The sequence below is a fragment of the Canis lupus genome, chromosome 8, assembly GCF_003254725.2.
Source record: "Canis lupus dingo isolate Sandy chromosome 8, ASM325472v2, whole genome shotgun sequence".
NCBI lineage: Eukaryota > Metazoa > Chordata > Mammalia > Carnivora > Canidae > Canis > Canis lupus.
Genome location: NC_064250.1, coordinates 30,243,369 through 30,263,850, shown reverse-complemented (window position 1 = coordinate 30,263,850; position 20,482 = coordinate 30,243,369). Strand labels below are relative to the sequence as shown.

General features: G+C 40.5%; 1 protein-coding gene across 48 annotated transcripts in view; it reads left to right on the top strand.

Moving 5' to 3' along the window:
• The window catches only part of BMP4 (bone morphogenetic protein 4), a 348,264-nt gene that overhangs the window by 161,793 nt on the left and 165,989 nt on the right, over positions 1 to 20,482 (top strand). For 33 of the 48 annotated variants that reach the window (XR_007412338.1, XR_007412336.1, XR_004818024.2 and 30 more), the window contains one exon: positions 1,943 to 2,116. The exons of 7 other annotated variants lie outside the window; for them this stretch is intronic. The gene's annotated coding sequence lies outside the window, so the exon portion shown is untranslated. Of the gene's footprint in view, positions 1 to 1,163; positions 1,420 to 1,942; positions 2,117 to 4,239; positions 4,850 to 16,491; positions 16,604 to 20,482 lie in introns of those variants that run through there. 8 more of the 48 variants (XR_007412337.1, XR_004818021.2, XR_004818019.2 and 5 more) reach the window with 3 other exon arrangements.

Below are 20,482 nucleotides of genomic sequence, written 5' to 3'. Positions count from 1 at the left end.
TAAGCATTGAATAAATATTAGCTGTTACTAATATTGTTCTCATGAATATACTTTAAGATGTCTGGATCTGTTTTCTCTGAACTTAATGCTCCTTTTAACCAAAGGGTTCGATATTCTTCAGTGATAAACTAATCTGAATTTCATTTTAAAGACTTGGTAAAGAGCAAAACAAATGTAAATCATTACTGTTGAGGCTCTAACGTGACAGCCGCAGATAAGGCACCTTCAATGCCCAAGACTCTTCCCAGCAGGTGACATTAGGTCAATGTTGGATACTTAGTCCTTTCCTTCCTTTCTTTCTTTCTTTCTTTCTTTCTTTCTTTCTTTCTTTCTTTCTTTCTTTCTTTCTTTCTTCCTTCCTTCCTTCCTTCCTTCCTTCCTTCCTTCCTTCCTTCCTTCCTTCCTTCTTTCTTCTTTTTTTTTTTATCAGATTATTTATTTATTCATGAGACACGAGAGCGGCAGAGACACAGGCAGAGGGAGAAGCCGGCTCCACGCAGGGAGCCCGATGTGGGACTCAATCCCTGGACCCAGGATCACTCCCTGAGCCAAAGGCAGATGTCCAACCACTGAGCCACCCAGGCGCCCCAAGTCCTTCCCTTTTTAACAAGAGGGACTCAAAATAGAAGCTGGATTTCCTAACTTCTACTTCCCTGATGACTCCTCAGGGTCTTCACTGGACAGGATTTCAAAGAGAACATTTAAAGGTGGTTGCAATTTATGTAAGGGTAGAAGTGCAGAAAGATTTCATCCTGTTCCTTCTTCTACCTTTTACATCTTCCTAATACTTCCTGGGAATGTAGACGTCAGGACAGGGGTGGAGACTAGGAGTGCGGTTCACTTGAGAAAAGCATATTTTTGAGCAATATCGATGTCAAGCCAAGCTTGCCCCTGTGTATTCATGAAATTTTGCGGGCTAGATGACCCGAGGTCTGTTTTGTCCTGCTTTTTAAACACACGTGTGCCTCAAATACGATATTCTGAACAAAGGAAAGGTGAACTGGGAAGGGGTGCAGGAAGGAGAGCGAGAAGGAGGAGAGGGTGCAGGTCGGAGGGAGGCCATAAACGGGGAGAAACGGGCGAGGTGGGAGGAGGGGCCGCTCAAGGAATGCTGGGAAGGTGGGTGGCCAGGGGCATGCTGGGATGCAGCGCTCGCCCGAGGCATGCCGGGAAGGGTTCCAGGACTTATCTGCGCCTGTGCCGGGGGTGGGGGGAGGCTCGCGGTATAGTGGGGTCAGGCACGACGCCGACCTAATTAAAAGCTCATTACACCAGAGCGTCCCCGTTAAGAGGGCGTCCCACGTGCAAATCCCTCGGCGCAAGCGATATCTCTGCCTCGCGTGTGGGGAGCCCTGCCCCGGCCCCGGGGCCTGGGAACAACGGCCCGTTAAAGTGATCGCCCCCGTCTGTGACCATCAGGTACAGTTTCTTTCGGGATTATTTCACATTCCAGTAAATTAGTTTTATCCGCTCCGAAACATCTTAACAAAGAAAGCTCTCTGGTCATCCCATGGCTAAAATAACAGGAGATAAAAGAACGTGTACTTGGCCTAATCAGAAACAAATAACTAAATCTGTCTGAAAATGCAGCCTTTCCTGTCCCGTTCTCCTTTTCATTTATCTTTCACTGGTGGGATTTTGAAATTACCGTTCTATAGGCAGACCGTGGTGCCCGTCTTCCTCTGCTTGTGTTTTATAGAATTGTTGCCGACCTTGACAGAAGATCTCAAAACTTAGGTATAAAGTTGGTAAATGATACTATTGTTTGGGAGGTGGGATAGAGATGGGGTGGGAGCAGAGGGTTTATCTAAGGAGGGGGGAAAAAAAAAAGAAAGAAAGAAAGGAAAATGCACCCTAACCAGGCTCAAATGAACTGAAATGGATCAAAGTAAACAGAGACATCTAAAAGCTTTTGTAAGTTAAAAGTGGCTATCTGTTGCAGGTCTTGCCTCATTAACTGCTGATTGAAGCTCTGCTTGGCCCTCTGGGATACCTAACACCCCAGGCCTATCACCAGATGAACCCCTGGTTAGGCGCTTTTGCCTTCGCCTGTGTTGCTTTGCACAGCTCCTTGACCTCAACCTTCTTACGAATGTTTATCCTTCTACCAGACAAAGTGAGTATAGATTTGTCCTTGAGAATCTTGCTGGGAATTTCATTTTCAGCCAATGAGGAATTCCCAGAAAAAGAGAAATGGAAGACACAGTTGTGGTATCTAGGGAGATCTGTGTTCTGAAAAGTAGACATGCAGCTCTGGTGTTTCAAATAGAGCCTCTCTGCTCAAGAATATGTAGGGGAAAGAGTCCACAGTGCATCATCTTTCCTTTGGATGTTGGCCTCATTTCCATATGTGAATGGTGAAAGGTGACGATTAGGCCATATGCTTGAAGATACAGATATCTCTTGGCTCCCATGGTCAGAGCCCTTCACCAGGCCATTCTGCTGGGACAGGGAGCTGAAACTGAGAGGGCTGTCTAGGGGAGGAAGACAGAATAGTAGTGGGGGTGGGTTTGGGGGTTGGGGAGGGAGGAGCAGGGCTCTTTGAGTGGGACCAGATAGGTCTCTGTGTAGAGTAATATTACAGCTCTTTCTCTCATAAACAAGCTGCATGCCTGCTTCTAAAGACCCATCTGGCATAGCTTTGAGAATGGCAATAATTACAAGCTGATGATGGACATGGAAAAAAAGCCCTGCTGAGCTAACTCATAAGGAAGTACAGGCCAGGACTGCAGGGAAATTACAGGCTGAAAACCTTTCTAGTTTAGGCCTTTTGGTGTTCTTAATCACAGACTTTAAATGTTGTAATAAACACTGTTGCATTTTATTGACCAACTCCCATGACAGGCAAATCTTTTTCATTTTATTTTATTTTTACCATTTGCTCTTTGGAAAGCTGCTCAGCAGTGTCTGTCTAGGTCATGCCAATAGGCCTTTAGTTTTTCTGCTTGTAGGAAAATTAGGTAAACAGGGGTGACTCTTTATTTGGTTAACAGAAATTTGCAAAACTTTTTCTTAAATTGCTCTCTGCATTTTATGGTTCAGACGGACTCTCAGGCTCGATGCTTAGTCTGTAACTGTGTAAGATATGGCCCGGCTGTCTCAAGGAAGAAGAGGATAGAAGGACAGACTTGGGAAGAATAATTTATGACTCTGTACCATCATATAGTGTTTATAATGTAGGAACAAGTAAAACTCCAAGTTAAAAACTATACCATTAGATTAATGGAAACTTCAGTTCTGGCCTTGTATGTAGAAATGATCCTTATTTCAGGGATAAATTTGATATTAAAAGGATATTCTCAAAGTTTTGGATCCTAATATTATACAAACGAACCTAAGACATTTTGTCCTCTCGGACATTTTAGACCGTTTAATGAAGCAAACGCTTTTAGGAAATCTTCCTAGAAAGAAGAAAATAGAAACACTGGAAATATTCTTTCCTCTGAAACATTATTAACCTCAAAAATCAATAACTTAAATGTCATGGCAAAATTAGTCTTGAATATAACACATTACCAGTTGCTATAATAATGGGATTTTGAGACCTCATGTGGGTTTTGTTCTACTTCAACATGTGTTATCCTTTTTTATGAAAAGAATTTAATCTTCATTTTATTCATTTTAAAAGTCTCAGGTTAGAAATGATGAATGATGCTGTGAATTGGGATTTCTGTGTGTGTGTGATTGTATTAATTTATACAAGTATATCTTTGTTCAAAAGATACCTTTATGGATTTTCGGCAGAGCGTGTGAAGTTGTTTATTCCTTAAACATTAGATATGGCTTTAGTAACTTATTTTCAGGTCCTTCCCTTCTTTGCCACAATTTCTCATTTATGTTCCTTAAAGCTTATATTCTTTGTGTTTTGCATGCAGTTCTGGCTATCCCAAATGGATTATTTATTTCTGTTCTTTTGCATTTGATTACTTGTTCAAGGACATAAAGTTTTGGGGTCTATGAAGTTAAAGCAATGAAATGGTTGTGCAATGGAAATTTACCAATATAAACTCAATTTCTTATCCTTTCTTTGCCTTTCATAAGCATTGCTTTACCTGAAGTTCCCTTGTCAATGAGAAATTATTTCTTTATTTTTGAACTGTCTCTTTTCCTATAGAGGGTAGAATTGTTCCTAACAAAAGAAGCATGAATCGGTGGAAACTATATATTAAATGCAAGACTATTTGTCTAGTTTTCATTAGGTTGCTGAGTGAAAAGCCTCAATTCCTCTCTTTTCCCAAGGTACTCAGATATCCATGAAGTCCCCCTCATCTCACACTATCGTTTCTCTCACCGGGTGCAATCCGACTTTAAAGAATTCAACACATACTGGTCTTTAGAGAACTGTCAGCAATGACAGCAACCAGGGACGCTGACATGTCTTATTGTTTACAAAGGATGAGCACAACAAGGCCTCTCGGATGACTTGATAAGCCCTGCAATTTTTCTCTCCCTGATTCTGGCCTCTGGACCAGCTGTCTTTTCGTGGCCAGCTAAAGACACAAGTATCAAAACTTGATCTAAACACCACAAGTCAGCAAACAGCAGCAAAGATAAACGAGGGTTCCTCAAGGTCGCTTTATAAACAGTGAAAACAGAAAGAGAAACAAGAATATCTCAGTCCCCGATTCTTTATACGCATACAGTTTTCTTCTGTACTTAAAGTTTGATGAGAAAACATCCTGGACTATCTAGCATTAAAGTGAGTTCAGGGACTGTTATCATAGTCCTGAATATTTACTTTTTTCCTCACCTTAGCATCCCTCCATTCCTCTAGAAGTAGCAGCCGATGTTGTACTTAGATTAAGTGCAACAGTTTTATTATTGTTCTGTTTTGCTTTGAAATATTCTCCACATGCCCTTTTCTATTTAAGGAACCACAAGGTTTCTTGGAAATTGTACAAATGCACATGCTTTTCCTCATACTACTCTGTAAAGAGGAACATTCTTATCAGGAAGGGGATCCTGGGAAGTTGAAACCCCTTTCCTCTTTCCCTTGTGCTGCCTTTCAGCGCTGAATAGGTAAAGGAAGAAAAGAAAGTTTCATGTGTTTATGCTCCCCTAGGGTCAATGCTTCTGTTAAATGATGTATATCATAACTTTGCCAACTACATGGGGTTTGGGTTCCTTAAATTCTTTGGAATTGAGACAATGCTATTTTATTCTGAAGATGCTAGACTCTTCCCTGAAAGGAGCTGTTTCAAGTACTTGGATAAAAGATTTTTACTCTAGGCTTTCCCCCCATTTCTCCTTTTTTTGCAGAAATGTCATTGCTGGGGGTGCCTAGGTGGCTCACCCCGTGAAGTGTCTGCCTTCAGCTCAGGTCATGATTCTAGGGACCCGGGTGGGATCAAGCCCCAGAGTTGGGCTCCTTGCTTGGCAGGGAGCCTGCTTCTCCCTCTCTCTCTGCCTGCCACTCCCCCTGCTTGTTCTCTCTCTCAAATAAATAAATAAAATATTTGAGAAAAAAAAAAGGAATGTTGTTGAAAATAGTGTATGCCACAGATGATTAGAGCAAAGCACCTTTCTTAATTTTAGTAATTTCAAGGCCACATTAATCACAATCACTGTAGCTTAATGTTGACAGTCATAGAAAGGGATTTAATCTTGATTATGAGGCAAAATCTTCCTGGTCTCTGCCTACAATCCGCTCAACTCTTTCTGGACAGTTCTCATAAAATATATGCCTAATTTTTACTAGAGCATCTGTCTGTAGATGCTTTTTGTTGATGGTGGTGGTGTTTTTGTTTTGTTTTGTTTTGTTTGTAAATCACTACTTTAAATTGAGTCTTGGAAATCAAATGACTATTCCCTTTTTACAGATGGTAAAACTGAAGTTCTGCCATCTATCCGCTCTGTGGGCTATATAGCACGAGTGCCACCATGAACTCGGGACTGTGTGTTTCCAGATCAGTTTTTAACTTTGCTGTTCTCTCCCATGAACCCAGTCTAAAGGTAAAGACTCAGTTGTAAGTGGGACACTCAGAACAGAAGGCCCATTGCTCAAGGCTCCCAACAGCGATAAGCAATGGAATGTGAAACAGCAAGCTCACAGCTATTTGTAATCGATAGCACCATCTGAGAACACTTGGAATGATGTGTTCTATGGCGAGGAAATGTACAGAGGAAGAATAGTCACTCCAGATCAGTGGTTGAGCTTGTGGAATTATTGAATACTGCTAATTCTGCTGGTGGCTGTACCTCTCAATACTTCCTTTGTGTACTGGAGGCAATTTCTATCCTCCTAAACAAGTTAAATGTATTTTTTTTTTTTTTGTGATTTGATGGGCTAAAGTGTTAACTCTTGTTGAAATATCTATATTTGGAGTTATAGATGTGGTACAAATACATTTTCTTCCGTACACAAAGATGAACTTTCTTGCAGAATGACCCAAATACTTTTTTTTTCTTCCTCACTGGACCATCATTTTAGGAACTTTTCTTCTCTACCAGATACAGAGTGGGTAGATGTTTATGCTTATATGGGATTCACTCTATAGAGGTCTCCATATATAAATGGAACCTACTAATGCTACATCTAGCAAATCGCATCAGAAGAACTTCATGGTAAATCAAGGGTCAGAAAGTGATGTGCCAGCCGAGGGGTATAGTATTGTGTTTCTCCCTTGTTTCTTCTTTGGCCTCCTATTGCTTCTACTTCAGTCTGGCTGTGGCATTCAGACATTTGTTCAGTTCCAGGTTTTGTCTGTTTGTGTTTTTGACTTGTGCCTGGGGATAATTGTGTAGTTTGGGGTTCTCCAACTCCTTGTTCCTCTCAAGTCCAAGTGTCATTTCAGGATTAGATTTCTTTTTTTCTCAAGTAAATTCATTGGCCTGGCTGCTTAGCTTTTGCACAGTTCAGACCTCTGAATCTGCAGAGATACAAGACCATGAGATCTGCTAACATGCGAACCGGAGATAAAAGCATTTTTAAAAATGTCTTCCTGCACACAGGCCTGCTTTATAATAAACCAGAACAGTGCAGGAATTAAGATGTTGTTGAAATGCCTGAGTGTCTCTGCCCTTTTATTACATCCAGGGTGATGAGGTCATGGCTTACTGTTTAGCTTATATGGTGCAATTAAGAGATTCATTTCTTAACGTGATTCATCTCAGGAAGAGTTGACTCAAAAGTTTCAGGGGAGAGGCAAGACTTGTATGAGAAGATGTTGGAAAATTATGGTTTTCTTTTGGAAGTTTGAGTTCATTTTTTCATTCCAGGCGAGAATAAGAACTGCAATAAGCCTGTCTCAGATTTCTGAGTATCAGGGAATTTGACTACTTAATGCCAATAAGGCTAAGGAGATGGTTTTAGTTCTTGGCTTTTTTCCCTCTTTGGAATGATGGCAAAAATATGAACTAAATAATTGTTTTATTAAGATACCTCATTAGGTCTCTGTGTGTAGAGATATGAAAATGAAACAGAATCTTAGATGTATATATATATGTTGTATATTTATATATTTTATATATATAATATTTTATTGTGTTGTTTATCTGTTGAGCCTTGATTGAACCCTTTAAAATGTAGATTTAAGTCTCTACTGCTGAAAAAGAGGTGGTCTCCCCATTTGGTCAGGGCAGTTCTCAACCGTAGTCAAACCCTTCACAATAATGTGTGAATACAAAAATGTCAAGAAGCAATGGATTAGGCCATCTCTATTCTTTTATGAAAGACTTATTCATGGGGCTCGGTTTGAGTAGCATTTACTAAGGTTCCTTTCTTCCTTCCAAGTCTTTCTTGATTATGATTCTTGGCTTGGTCTTTTATCCATGGTTCAGCTTTAAGTGGAAATTAATGATTTCTATACTGGTCAGTTCAGTGCAAGAACCATTCATGAAATGCATACCTTATTTAAGGCACTAATAGGCACCCAAGACCATCTTTGGAGGGATTAACTACTGTCTATGTCCTTTAGAGGAAATGGAAAATTCTACAATAATGAATACAAGTCAGATTGGGAGAAATATTAGAATAAAGGGGTATATGTGTTCTGAATAGGGAGCAATTTATTTTGCCTTGGAATTGGCTAGGGCTTTCTAGAGGTGGTAATGTTTGAATTAGTCTTTAAAGCAGAAACAGAGTTTGAAGAAATAAAACTAGAGGAAAAGTACAAAGTTTTAGAAGTATGAAAGCCCATGGCATGATACAGAAAAGAGCTGAATCTGGTCTGGGTAGAGCATTAGCTGTGTGTGAAGAGAAAAGGCAGGTAAGTACTGAAGTATAGAACACTTTATTTATTGGCAGCCTTGAATGCTTTGCTCAGACATTTGGACTTCATTCTAAGAGAAAACAGAAAACTAGTAAAAGCTTTTGGACTGAGAGGGTGCAGCACAATGATAACTGTACCTTAGGAAGATAACTGTCAGGGATGTGACAAAGAACTTGGAGTGGAGAAAGCAAGTGGTAATGGGGACTACTTGGGGGGGGGGCTATTATAATAATACAGGTATAGATGACATGGTGTAGGACAGTGATAGTAGAAGTAGGAGTAAGAGAAGAATCCAGGAGACATACTAAGTCGAGAATTAAATGTGGTGAGATACTTAAATGGCAGAAATTTCTACTTTAGGGTGGTTGGTCATTGGAGAAACCATGGACTGAGATAAGGGTTCTTAAGAGAGGAAAATTGAAGGAGAAGATAGTGAATGGTTAAGCTGACATTTAAATGCACTTTGATTATACACACCATTTCTTTTGTTTCTTGAAGAACAAACTTGTTATAGCCATTTGCTCTAGATTCCATTGTTAGAATTACACTCTATTTTTCTTTTGATTTAGGACCTTGACACTCTTTGACTCCTCCATGGAGAAAGAGAAAATATATGTTTTCTATCACTTCTGTATGTATTTTTCTATTTTACCTAATCTGAAGGTATTTCTGAAGAGTATCTTGAGCTTTACTCAAGATAGACTCTTTGACCTAACTCCTTTCTCTGGCCATACACTTGAGGCAATTTGAAATCCTTACTAATGCTTATAAGGATTCTCAGAGTTAGACAGAACTGGCCTTTACAAGGCTAGAATTGGAGCCAAAATGGATTCTTGGATCATGTATCTCCCGCCGGTTATGAAGCTGCCAGACTCCATCCCAGTGGGTGGAAATGAACACCAGCCCCCGAGGAAGTGATGGCTGCACATGGACGTCTGCTACCTCTGCTGCTTCCTTTCCTCAATGAGGAAGGAAACCGTGGGCTTTCCTAGGCATTTTTCTCATTCTCTTAACACAGGGGGACTGAAGAGTCTTGGACTTTGGAGTTTGGATAGTGAACCTAAGCCTGGAGGGGTTTCTTGAGAGCAGACAGTTGCCATCTCTGAACAGTTGTTACTTTCTTTTTCCACCCCCTTTCCGGTGCTGTGCTATTCATTCTGTCTCCAGAACTTTAGTGCACAGGGGTGGAAAGTCTTAGTGGAGTACCTGGAGTTCAAAGCTCATGCAAGGCTTTAAGTTGGAGATGCTGAAATGGAAGGAAAGGAGTATACCACTAGCTTTCTTTCTGCAAGTGAAATATCATTTATATAAATATTCTAACTCTTTCCTAACTTATTTCTTTATTAGATTGGCATGCATATCCAATGACTAGTCCTCTTGAAAGACGGCGAGGAAGAATGTTACTAAAATTATAAATATCTACTTTTCATTGATAAAGCTCTTCCAGAGTTGGCAGTATAAATTTGCTTTGCAGTGAGAATTCCCCCAAATCAAACATTTAAAAATTCCGGGCATCAAATTCAGCTCTGAATCTCTCGAAAATAGTGTGTAAAGGGTGGATCTGTCTGACTAGATTGTGGAATTAAGGTACCATGTACTTAACCATTTCTTCAGGCCATTTTAGGTCCCATTTTCTATCCAAGAAAACTGAGAATGTATCTTTTTTTTTTTCCTATGTTGTAGCATAAAATTGCTTCTCTAGTTTTGATTTCCTTGATTATTTCAACAAGATGGTTAAAATAAAACAAATCTTCAAAAAGAACATAAAGATGAGCCTTTCCTGCTGTTATAGCCCCAAAGCATGCATTAAACACTTACCGTATACCCAGCATGCTGAAGGGTGCCATGTGGAACAAAAAGAAAAGCCCCAACAGGTGCTCACTGCAAAATTTCTGAGTGAGGGAAGAGAGGACTGGAGCTGAGGAGAGGGGAAAACTGCTCATCATCATCTGAAGGCTCTAATCCCTTAAAGCACAATCAGGGAGAAATGCTCAGAAGGTCAGCTCTCCTCAGTATTTTAGAGATGGAGTAGCAGGGGTGAAAGGATAAAGTTGAGGTGGCAGACAAGTTTGTGATAGACTGACTGACTTTAATTCTCTACAGTAGTGGGTTTGAGAGCAATAAAGCAAAGGGCAGCTGCTGCTGCCTTTTTGTTTTTAATGTTAGCTTATGAGCCACTTTCACGGCAAAATCCTCATCCTTTTCGTCTTTTCTAATTCTTCCTGGTATTCCCCCTAAAGGCAGCAGGTAAATGCTGGGGTCTAGCCCTTAAAGAGGCTGATATTCTCCAGACACGTCCATAGACACTTGTAAGTTGAGAGCAGAATCCTCTGCCAGACACATTTTCCTTGTCAAATCATGCCTGTCCCACCTCGCTGACACTGATAGTCCTGGGAGCCAGTTCTGATGCCAACCTGTATTGAACTCCTAGATGTGAATACACTCTTTTGAAGGGCAGCTTGGGCTAAAACTTGACCTCTCAGAGCTTTGGGAGGTGGGCAGGGGAGCAGAGTGTTGTTGGGGAAAGAGAGATTTCCTGGTTGTTGCTCCAGGGAGTCTGTTTACTTGCCTTCAAGGGTCACAGCCATCTGAATGGGCTTCTCTGGCTCTGCTCTTGGGTTTGGTTTCAGAGGACTCGGTCCTGTGGAATTCGGCTCCCCAACGCCCTCCCCTTACTCTGTTAGATATGGGACTTTTATCCCACAGTACAGTTCAAGATTTCCCCAGGAACACAGCCGCTTGCTTGCAAGAACAGCAGTTGGAAAGGCTGTTTTAAGTGGAGTTTACTGTTGTTGTATAAACCTTCATTTAAAATTGACTATAAAATGTTTCTGAACCTGCCAAACACGCATTAAAATATTTTGCTCCATTTATGCCTATGTGTAACATTTGGTTTCTAAAGAGCTTTAATCAAGTAATCTTCAAGTAGGAAGTTATTCATCTTTATTGCCAGTCGGTTCTCAGTGGTGGTCGTGGCAACAATCTTTTTATTGCTTCTGTGTTTAGTTGTTCTTTGACATGATAGAAGTCAGCTGCAGTTCAATGAGCTCACTATTTGTGCAACTTAATTGCTTGCTTCCTTCAATACATACTCAATTTTTCCTTTTATGAGCAGGGCTGTTGGAAAAATTAAGCTTAAGGATATAGCCATCCACTGTTAATTAACCTCCTTCCCAAACACATTAGTAAAATAGGTCAAATAACTGCTGAGTGCTAAGTGTACTGTTCCTAAGGTCCTCCTCAGCTGAGAAGTGAATCCTGCACTAAGTGAACAAATGTTGGAGCTTTGAGCATTTTCTGGAAATGGTGATGACATAAGAATAATGCTTTGTAACACAGCATTCCCTGCTGCATCTTCTCTTCGAAGTTGATATATTGTTTGACTTTGTCTGGCTCTACCATGGGTTTAGTTTGTTTTATGTTATATCAACTTTAAAAGAAATAAAAGCCTGCTTCTCCTTTTCTTTTTTTCTTTCTAGGTACTGTTTGCTTTCAAAGGAGGATCCTAAGCTTCCCTTTTTGACCACTGCTGTTTTTTTTGACTCACAATTCCTAGAATAATCTGAATATCGTGAGGATGTATACATGTTTGTGATAAGTATGAAAATATGCTCAGTGAGGGAAATTCTTTATTAAAATAGATTTATATAGAGCTCTTATAATGTCTTTTTAGGGTTATATTCAGATGGAAAATCACTTTAATTGCAGTGGTGAAGGGCTTATTGGAGTTTTGCCAACCTGGCAGAAAATATTTTGAAGTTTATAGACTTAGAAAGAAAAAAACAAGAAAATGTGATAGTTCCTAAATTTGGTAGAAGACAGGAAAATGTTAGGGTCCAGTTTATTCTTTTAAAAAGAACAAAGCAGGGATCCCTGGGTGGCGCAGCGGTTTAGCGCCTGCCTTTGGCCCAGGGCACGATCCTGGAGACCCGGGATCGAATCCCACGTCGGGCTCCCGGTGCATGGAGCCTGCTTCTGTCTCTGCCTGTGTCTCTGCCTCTCTCTCTCTCTCTCTCTCTCTCTCTCTGTGACTATCATAAATAAATAAATAAAAATTTAAAAAATAAAAAAAATAAAAATAAAAATAAATAAAAAGAACAAAGCAAATGCAAACAAAATTGAAAAGGAGTAGTATGCCAGAGCTGAAGGCTGAAGATCACAATAGTGATAGTTATCCTTTATCGCTAGTTTCCATATTTAGTTTTTAATTAGGAAGGGGTAGGGAGAAAGAAAGAAACCCAACCAAATCTTCAAATAAATCTTATTTGATTTTCTTATTTTCTTTAAAAGTATTACTCAGTTGCAACCTAGATCTTATAGCTGTTTTTTCCTTTAGGTAGAGATCTACATTTCTAAAATCATCTACTCTGATACGATCATTACCAAATCCTGGTTGGGTTCAGTACTCTTCCATGGTTTGGGCATATTTCTCACCTTGCACTTACAGTCAGCGAGAAGCATCCTGCAGACTTTTTTTTCCAGTGTGATTTCAGGATATTGATGACACAGAATGATGTCAAAATGGTAACCTTTGGGTTCCTTGTTTTGCCTACCTGCTAGAGGGATAATGATCCTTTGCCAGTCTAGACTCCAGGGGATTGTTAGGAATCTTGATTAGCTAATGCTTGTCGGGAGCCTTGAAACAAAAAATGTTTTCCCTCTGTGTTACTTTGTCCCCCCCAGTAAAGCTCGCAAGAATGACCTCATTCATATTCATCAGTTATGGGTGCTAAAGGTTATCCTCTCTTATCTTTCGCCCAGCTAAGTCCTGAGATGCAAATGGCAGATTGTTGACACATGGGAAATAGTTGAACCATCTGAAAGGTTGAGTATGGGAGGAGGGGCATTGCATTCACACATGCTTGTAGATACTTTGGTCTCTATCATTTGTATGGATGGCTCACAGATTCGAGATTGCGGGTGGTAGGGGGTGCTATAACTTTTGGTGGAGAAGGAACTGCTATGAATCAAAGTCAAGGGATTGAGTTAAAGCTTTTATTCCTATCTGACCAATTATGATGATAAATTTCATATCTTTCAAAAGTAGAAGATACTCATCTAAGAAAGTGGGAAAGTATAGAAGTCTGGGGTTGGTGGGTACAAGAAAGTATAGAATCTTGAAAAATTTTGAAGCATTTAGTCTAATATTCTAAAAAATATTCTCCAACAGAGCCCTGTTGCCAACCTGCATGAAGCAAATTTGCAAATACTAGGTTTAACCTTTTAAACATTACCTTTAAAAGAGTCAGACCTTTGCCTCAGGAGAACATGTTAGATCACGTTAAGCATCTGAGAATTGGTATCTTGCCCATATTATAGATCTTTTTTATTATTTCCTAAGGGTATGTTCCTTATTTCTTAAGGGTATGTTTTCTAGCCATCATTGATTGACTTGAATTAAACCCCAGGAGGGAGAGCGCAGAGCCGTAAAGATACTTCCTACAACCGGCAGGTGGCGCTGTGGACACTACAGTGGTAAAGAAATGCATTTAGGAGTCAGAGATGCAAGAGGGAAACCCCTCATGATGAGATGAGGAGCTCCTCCACAGCTCTCAGGGAGTTTCACAGGGCATCTCAGAAAGCCATAAACCAATTCTGAATGTGGGAAGCTGCATAGAATAGCCTTTAAAGAACATTCTCTCTGATTTTTAAAGTCGGCCTTCAGGCTGCATCAATTGAAACCTGTTGAAATTCTACATGTAAAAAAAAAAAAAAAAAAAAAAAAAAAAAAAAAAAAAAAAAAAAGAAATTCTACATGTATGCTATTGCCCAGGGTCAAAACACAAACTTTAAGGAAGGATTTTTAGGGAATTTAGAAATTAGTATTTATTCATATTCGAACTGCAGAATGTGAACTAGGAACTCAAGCCTGGTATGTTTATAATATAAAACTACATTTCATGCTCTCAGAATATTATTCATTAGGGAAACATGTTAATGGGATTTTATTTAGTTATATTAAAGAGGTAGTGAGGACATTTCTTGACATCCATTATCCTCTACATTCTCAGTTGTCTATAACTCCTCTTTCCTTTGAAAGTTTATTTGAAAGAGATTTCTGTAAACCAGTTTTTAGAAGATACTTTGGGCATGTGTAAATTTTTGCATCTTTGGAAGTTTATGTGGTGCTGCATTTAGGTAGTCAAGTCGAGTAAAGAGATAGAAACAATTACTTCCAAGTGAAGCCTTCCTGATAGCAGGAACTTTCCAAGGCTCTCTTGTGAAGGTTGACACTTGTCTCTTGTTTCCTGAGACATCAGAAGGGAACTCTTTATGTAGATTAGACCAGAGGCAGATGGAGGTCCAAGGGAGGAAATGTAATTTCTCTCAATAAATGTTTCCTAAGCTGAGGCCTCGTGGGAACACTGCCTTTCTACCAGAAATATGGACTTTTCTCCCTGATGAATTTCTGTTCTCTGGAGCAGATATTTGGAAGACTTTTCCTCTCTGCCTCCAGGCCTAGAATGCATGGGTGTTCTAATTGTGACAGAGCATATCTTCCAAGGGGACAGCTGAGAGAGTTGTGAATGTGTGGTCACCAGTCCAGAAACCAGTATTAGATTGATTATCCCATCCTACATGAAGGCAAGGAACCAAGGGTGGAGGTGGGGAGAGGAACAATGAGGCTGATTTTGGGGAAGGTGGCAGAAATCAGGATCTGAGAGTAGGAGGACAGGATTTTAGGGGCCAGTTTTAGTGGTCTCCCAATTCTCTCCCAGATCTAGAACCTTGCATATCCCAGTCTGCCCAGTCCAGTGGGAGCTGAGGCAGGCAGCTGGCTAAGTTGCCAAGGGAGGATGCCATGAGTGGTCTCTCCACGTGACTGGAAAGTCTGACCAACCAAGGGGACCTGGGAATGGAAACCAGTTTACTGTATATTCAGAAACAGGGATATTTCTGATTCACCAGGGCAGGCTCCTCTCTTATTTCTTGGAACAGATTGCTCTCTTCTGAGCCTGGAGCCTGGGCAGTGCTTGAGCAGCAATGAGGAGCATAAGTTTCCTGTCACTTCCTCTTTGGCAGGTTGTGTCTGCAGACACTGGCTTCCATACCCCATAATTACTTTTTCACATTTTTTAATATAGTAACACATGGTTGGGCTTGTGGTGGGGGAACCAAGTGATGCCTCCGGGCCATGAACACTATAAATAACTTCAGGGATTGTTTTATATGGTTAGGGAAGGAAGCAGTTTCTTTCTTAAGAAATAGCTCCAAGCAAAGAAGTAGGGCTTAGGAACAAATAACTTTTATTTTCAGGAGCCCCTTTGCCTTTTATATTTCTCTATAGATCAGAAATCTTATTGATAATTTGTTTTCTCACCAGTCTGTTACATCAGTTTTTAATCCAAGTGGATATTGCAGCCATCTTGTCATTTAGAGAAAAGTTCATGATTTTGTTTATGAATGTGAAACTTAGAGCTACCAAGTCCATTCTCTAGGATTAGCATCTGACTGTGAACTCCCTGACAGGTAACCACATGCAGGTGTATGTGTTGATTGAAGACTCATTTGTTGGAAGGGACTACAATAAGCAATCTAAAATAATTCCTCATGACTTCAACAAAATTTTTAAACCATCCAAGGCAGTGCAAACTTAGAGCTTCCTGGGAATAGGAATTTGGGGCATTTGTTGTGGAGTATAGTTATTTATCATTTTTCCATTGGCGAGAAGTTCTTCCTTTCATTTACTCTCTCAATGTATTTTCCTTTTTTTTTTTTTTTTTTTGCTTCATATTTATTGAATGGAGGTTGACAACAGTTGATGAAGATTACCTTGCAATAGTTGTCCTTTATATGTTTCTATGGCCTGGCCTCTAAACTTGTACATAATTTAATAATTAACACTTAAATAAGATAAACGCTATTCTTTATTAAGTGAGATCTGATAGAAAAATTTCTAGATATAGCAGAAATACTCCAAAAACACTCTATAAATATCACTACAGTGTCTATGTTTTAGCTAAACTCATACTTGTGTAAATTTGATTTGTGCAATTCCCTTCTAAAGCAGAGCAAGTACTTTGGAATATCTTTGCATTATATATAATATCTCTTTGTAATACATTTACATTACAGAAAGGCAAAGATGGTAGCCCAGTAAAGGAGATATAAAAGCTACAACTGGGGCACTTGGCCGGCTCAGTCAGTAGAGCATGGGACTCTTGATCTCAGAGTCTCTCGTGAGTTCAAGCCCCATGTTGGGCATGGAGCCTACTTAAAAAATAAAACCAAACAGACCCACAACTGTCTCAGGCATTGAAATACTTTGTTTCATCCTTAGCAAGTTCATTCCCTGAAGTAAAACTATCTGGGCAAATGGAGCTGATTTCACCTCTTGGATCCTGTATCAGTATGTACAGTCAGTCGGGGAGCAGGGACAATTTCAGTGAGAGGTAAGTCTGTGGAATCGGGCAAGGGGCAGTGAGATACATTCCCAGGGGGAAGCAGAAGGAAAACCAAAACCCATGTGCTTTTCACTCTTCAGGGCCAGTATTTGCTAACCTCTGTGGCACTGTGCTCCAGGTTTCCAATCTGACAAGCAGATATGGAAATCTCTTCCTCTTGCAAAAGGAAACTGCATTTTACTTCATTCCTGACAATGTATTCTTCTAGGCAGTGGTGGCTCCCTGGGCAGAGGGCTTGACCTGTTGGGCTGCTGGCTGATGTGTATACCGAATGCTGTAGTGTTTGCGTGTCTGATAAGTCACGGAGACTGTAGTTGGACTGTCATTTTCAATAAATGATGCTGTTTGATAATTTTATTTTAAAGACTTCTCTAGTGCTGTGAATCTGATAGAGCATATGTTTTGATGTGGTGCGCTGACAGCCACAATATCTATCAAAAGGAACTATGATGGATTAAATAGCAGAGGGCTTATCTCTCGTGGTGTAGCAGCACTTAGGAGGGAAAAGGCCTGTATTGTTTCCTGGGCTCTATCCCCTGAAACCCTACATAAAGTCCTATTGGATTAACTGGGCTGGCACCAGAACTGCAAGTTCTTGTTAAACATACAGGCCAAAAAGGCCCTAACACAAACAATCCCTGTTAGTAAGTCAGCCCTTTACAAACATATTTCCAGAAAGTACTTGTACCTGTTCTCTGCCATGTTACATTTTTTGAGATGATTACACGCTTATGCTAGGGAATGGCAGATCGCCAAAAGCAGAGTCTGCCTGCTGGAGTTTCAATAGTGCTCATTATGAAGGAGAAGAAGTTTCTATTCTTACCCTTGGAAGGAAAAAGGCAGTCACAGATAAAGTGTATGATATGATTACCATTGCTTTAGATAACCACAAGTATTACTTCCGACATGATAAGGGATTGTTTTCTGTCTTGATCATACAGAGCTTGGCTCAGCCTTTATAAGAAGAAAGGGGGGACATTTTTGAAGGCCACTTGGTCAGTTTGGAACCTCTGAGCTCATGAGGTTGCCACGTGGATAAAAATCAACACTGGTTTTAGCTACCACAGCAATTGCAGTGAGGGTGGGGGAGCTTTGGGAGGAGGCTTAGAAACAGGGGAGCAAATGGCCCTAGTGACTCCAGCAGAGTGATTTAGAGGCCTTGTGAGTAAACATCGTGGGTATCAGAATCTGTTAGATGGTTCTTTTTGTTGTGCTAACCTCATTCAGATTAGGTTCTTTGGGAGAGCTAGAAAGCTCAGCTCCTCAGAACGGTGTATTACTGAGGAAGATTGACTTTAAATAGTTGAACAGGAGTGTTAGCCCTCAATACCTGATTTGCTGGAACAGATATGAACAGGAAAGTTATGTGGCTGATGTAAATTTGATGAATTCAGTTACATAAGGGAATTATGAGTCTGCTCTTGACAACTGGGCTGAGTTTTAGACTTTCAATAGCTTTTGGTAGGAAAACAGACTAGAGGATAAAACTCTTTTAAGTTGAGGGATATTAGAATTATCAAAAGGTAAGAAATGGCAGTTTCTCTTCTCTGATACTTTTTTTAAAAAAAGATTTTATTTATTCATGAGAGACACAGAGAGAGAGGCAGAGACAGTAAAGGGAGAAGCAGGCTCTTCACAGGGAGCCCAATGTGGACTTGATCCCTGGATCCAGGATCACACCCTGAGCCAAAGGCAGACGCTCAACTGCTGAACCACCCAGGTGACCCTCTCCTTTCTGGTGCTTTAACAAGTGGCCAATAGATGGATTGTTGACTACAATGTAAAATTCAGAGAAGGAAAATCAGAATAAAATTTGAGAATTTAAAATAAATCCAAAAAAAAAGAAGAAAAGAAATCCAAAAGCTAGGATAGTGTTTGTATGCATGTAAGCATGTGTGTATGTATGTATGTAGTTAAAAAAACAAAACCTCCAATTCAAATATTAGTCATTTCTGTAGAGTATCCAAGATATCAAAAGAGGCCAGATGTATAGAACAGGCTCCTCAAAATGTAATGGGATGTGTTTTCATGCTTTTTGTCCCTTGAGACTGGTAACAGCAGGGGCCAGTGTGTTAAGTATAAGAGAAAAAAGAACAGAGGATTCAGTTTCTCTGACTTTTCCACTCCTGGTCCTATGGTTGTTGATACTACACTCTGTGGGATTGCATTTTTACCACCTCCTGGTACAACCATTGGTAGACAGAGGGGGTGAAGGTAAGGGGATTTGCCTATATGAACACTTGTCCTGGCTCAGTTTTAATCCTCAGAATGGCACTCAAGGCTGTAGTTCTCCAAGAAGAGACCACTTCTCTGTGTTGAATGGTAATGAGGAAAAAGTTATACACTCTCCTTGACTTGCTGCCTTCAGTTTTCTGTCCTTCATGAGAGATGCAATTAAGCTTGGGAACTTCCCTTTTTGCTTAACAGGGATGTGATTACCCAACTTTTGGCAAAGTACTTGGGATTATCCAGATGGAAATGCTATTTAAGGGCCAGGTATTAGGGTTTAGCCTTTTAAAAATTAAAATATTCTCAGATGAGCTTTATTTGTATTTCCCCTACAGTCCTTCATATGGGAGTGGCTAGTGGTGGAAATGCAGGCTCAGAAGTTTCTGAGTACCAACCATAGCTCTCCAGACAGTTTAGATAGTCTCTAGCCAAGGGCTCAGCCAACAAAGCTGAGATGTACCTTTTTCCATTGTTAGCCCTCTGTTTGGTCCCTGGAACTGAAGCCTGTATCCCTGAATTGCTAGGTTTGTATTAGAGATAGGGCTCCCCCAGCACCCTGCTTGCCTGTCATGTGCTGAGTTTCCTCAGGACTTTTGAATTGGAGAGACCCTCTGACCTTGGGGAGTCAGGATACTGAGAAGCCACTTGACTGTGTGGCTACCTCCGTGCTATTAGGAACTGGGTATAACCCCCATGGAATTCATCTTCCTAGTCGGCTCTCAAGTTCTTTATAGATTATATTTCATCTGTCTCTTTGTAAAAAGGGTTCTTGTGGATATAATTCTTGTCACTTTCCATTCTTTCTTTACACTTCAGCTCCTGGAGTTCTCTTTGCTGGAGACATGGATAGCCTCACTTTCTTGGGAGGGGTTCGAGAGCTCATGCTGCTCAGGGGTTATGGCAGATTTGCTGTTGTTGCCTTGCTGCCTTCTTTTCAAAGAGCCGCAGGTCACATGATGACTTCCAGGCCCAGATGGGGAGACGATGTGGATAAAAGTATTTAGCAAGAGATCAAAAACTGGGCTGCACTTCTAAATGGCTTGCCTTTTAGAAAAAGCACATTAGCCTCTCACCCAGATGCGGTTGTGGGTAACTGTCAATACGGCACACAGGTGGCACGGTTATCTGGCCATTTACTGCCTGATGCCTTGGCGACTGCTGCCAGCCCTTCAGAAATAGGAAATGACTAATGATGTGGTGGAAATTATGAACCAGGATTAATAAAACTTGAAAAGGAACAGTCTTCAGTGTTTGATCCTCCTTAGAGGAAGTTAAGTCTGAGTCCTAGATTCTTTTCCCTGAGGTGTTCTTCTGATTTCTTCTGATTACTCGGCTGTAGTTGGGAATCTAGGCTGGAGCTGGGAACAGTGAACCAGATGGTGCAGGAAGCAAAACCCTGCTCCCCATCCCTAAAGGTCCAGACACATGCACAGCCCTGCAGTCCATCTGTGAAGAGTTCAGTTAGAGGAGGCACAAGCACAGAATAAAGATTTAATTTTTTAAGGATTGAAGTTGTGTGCCTGCTCATGAGGAACATTCTGGAAAGACTTCATTCACTACCTGAGTGATTTCTATTCTTTCTCATTAAAGACAGTTGTGGGAATCTGACTATGTTTTAGGGATTTGACATTTTTCTTT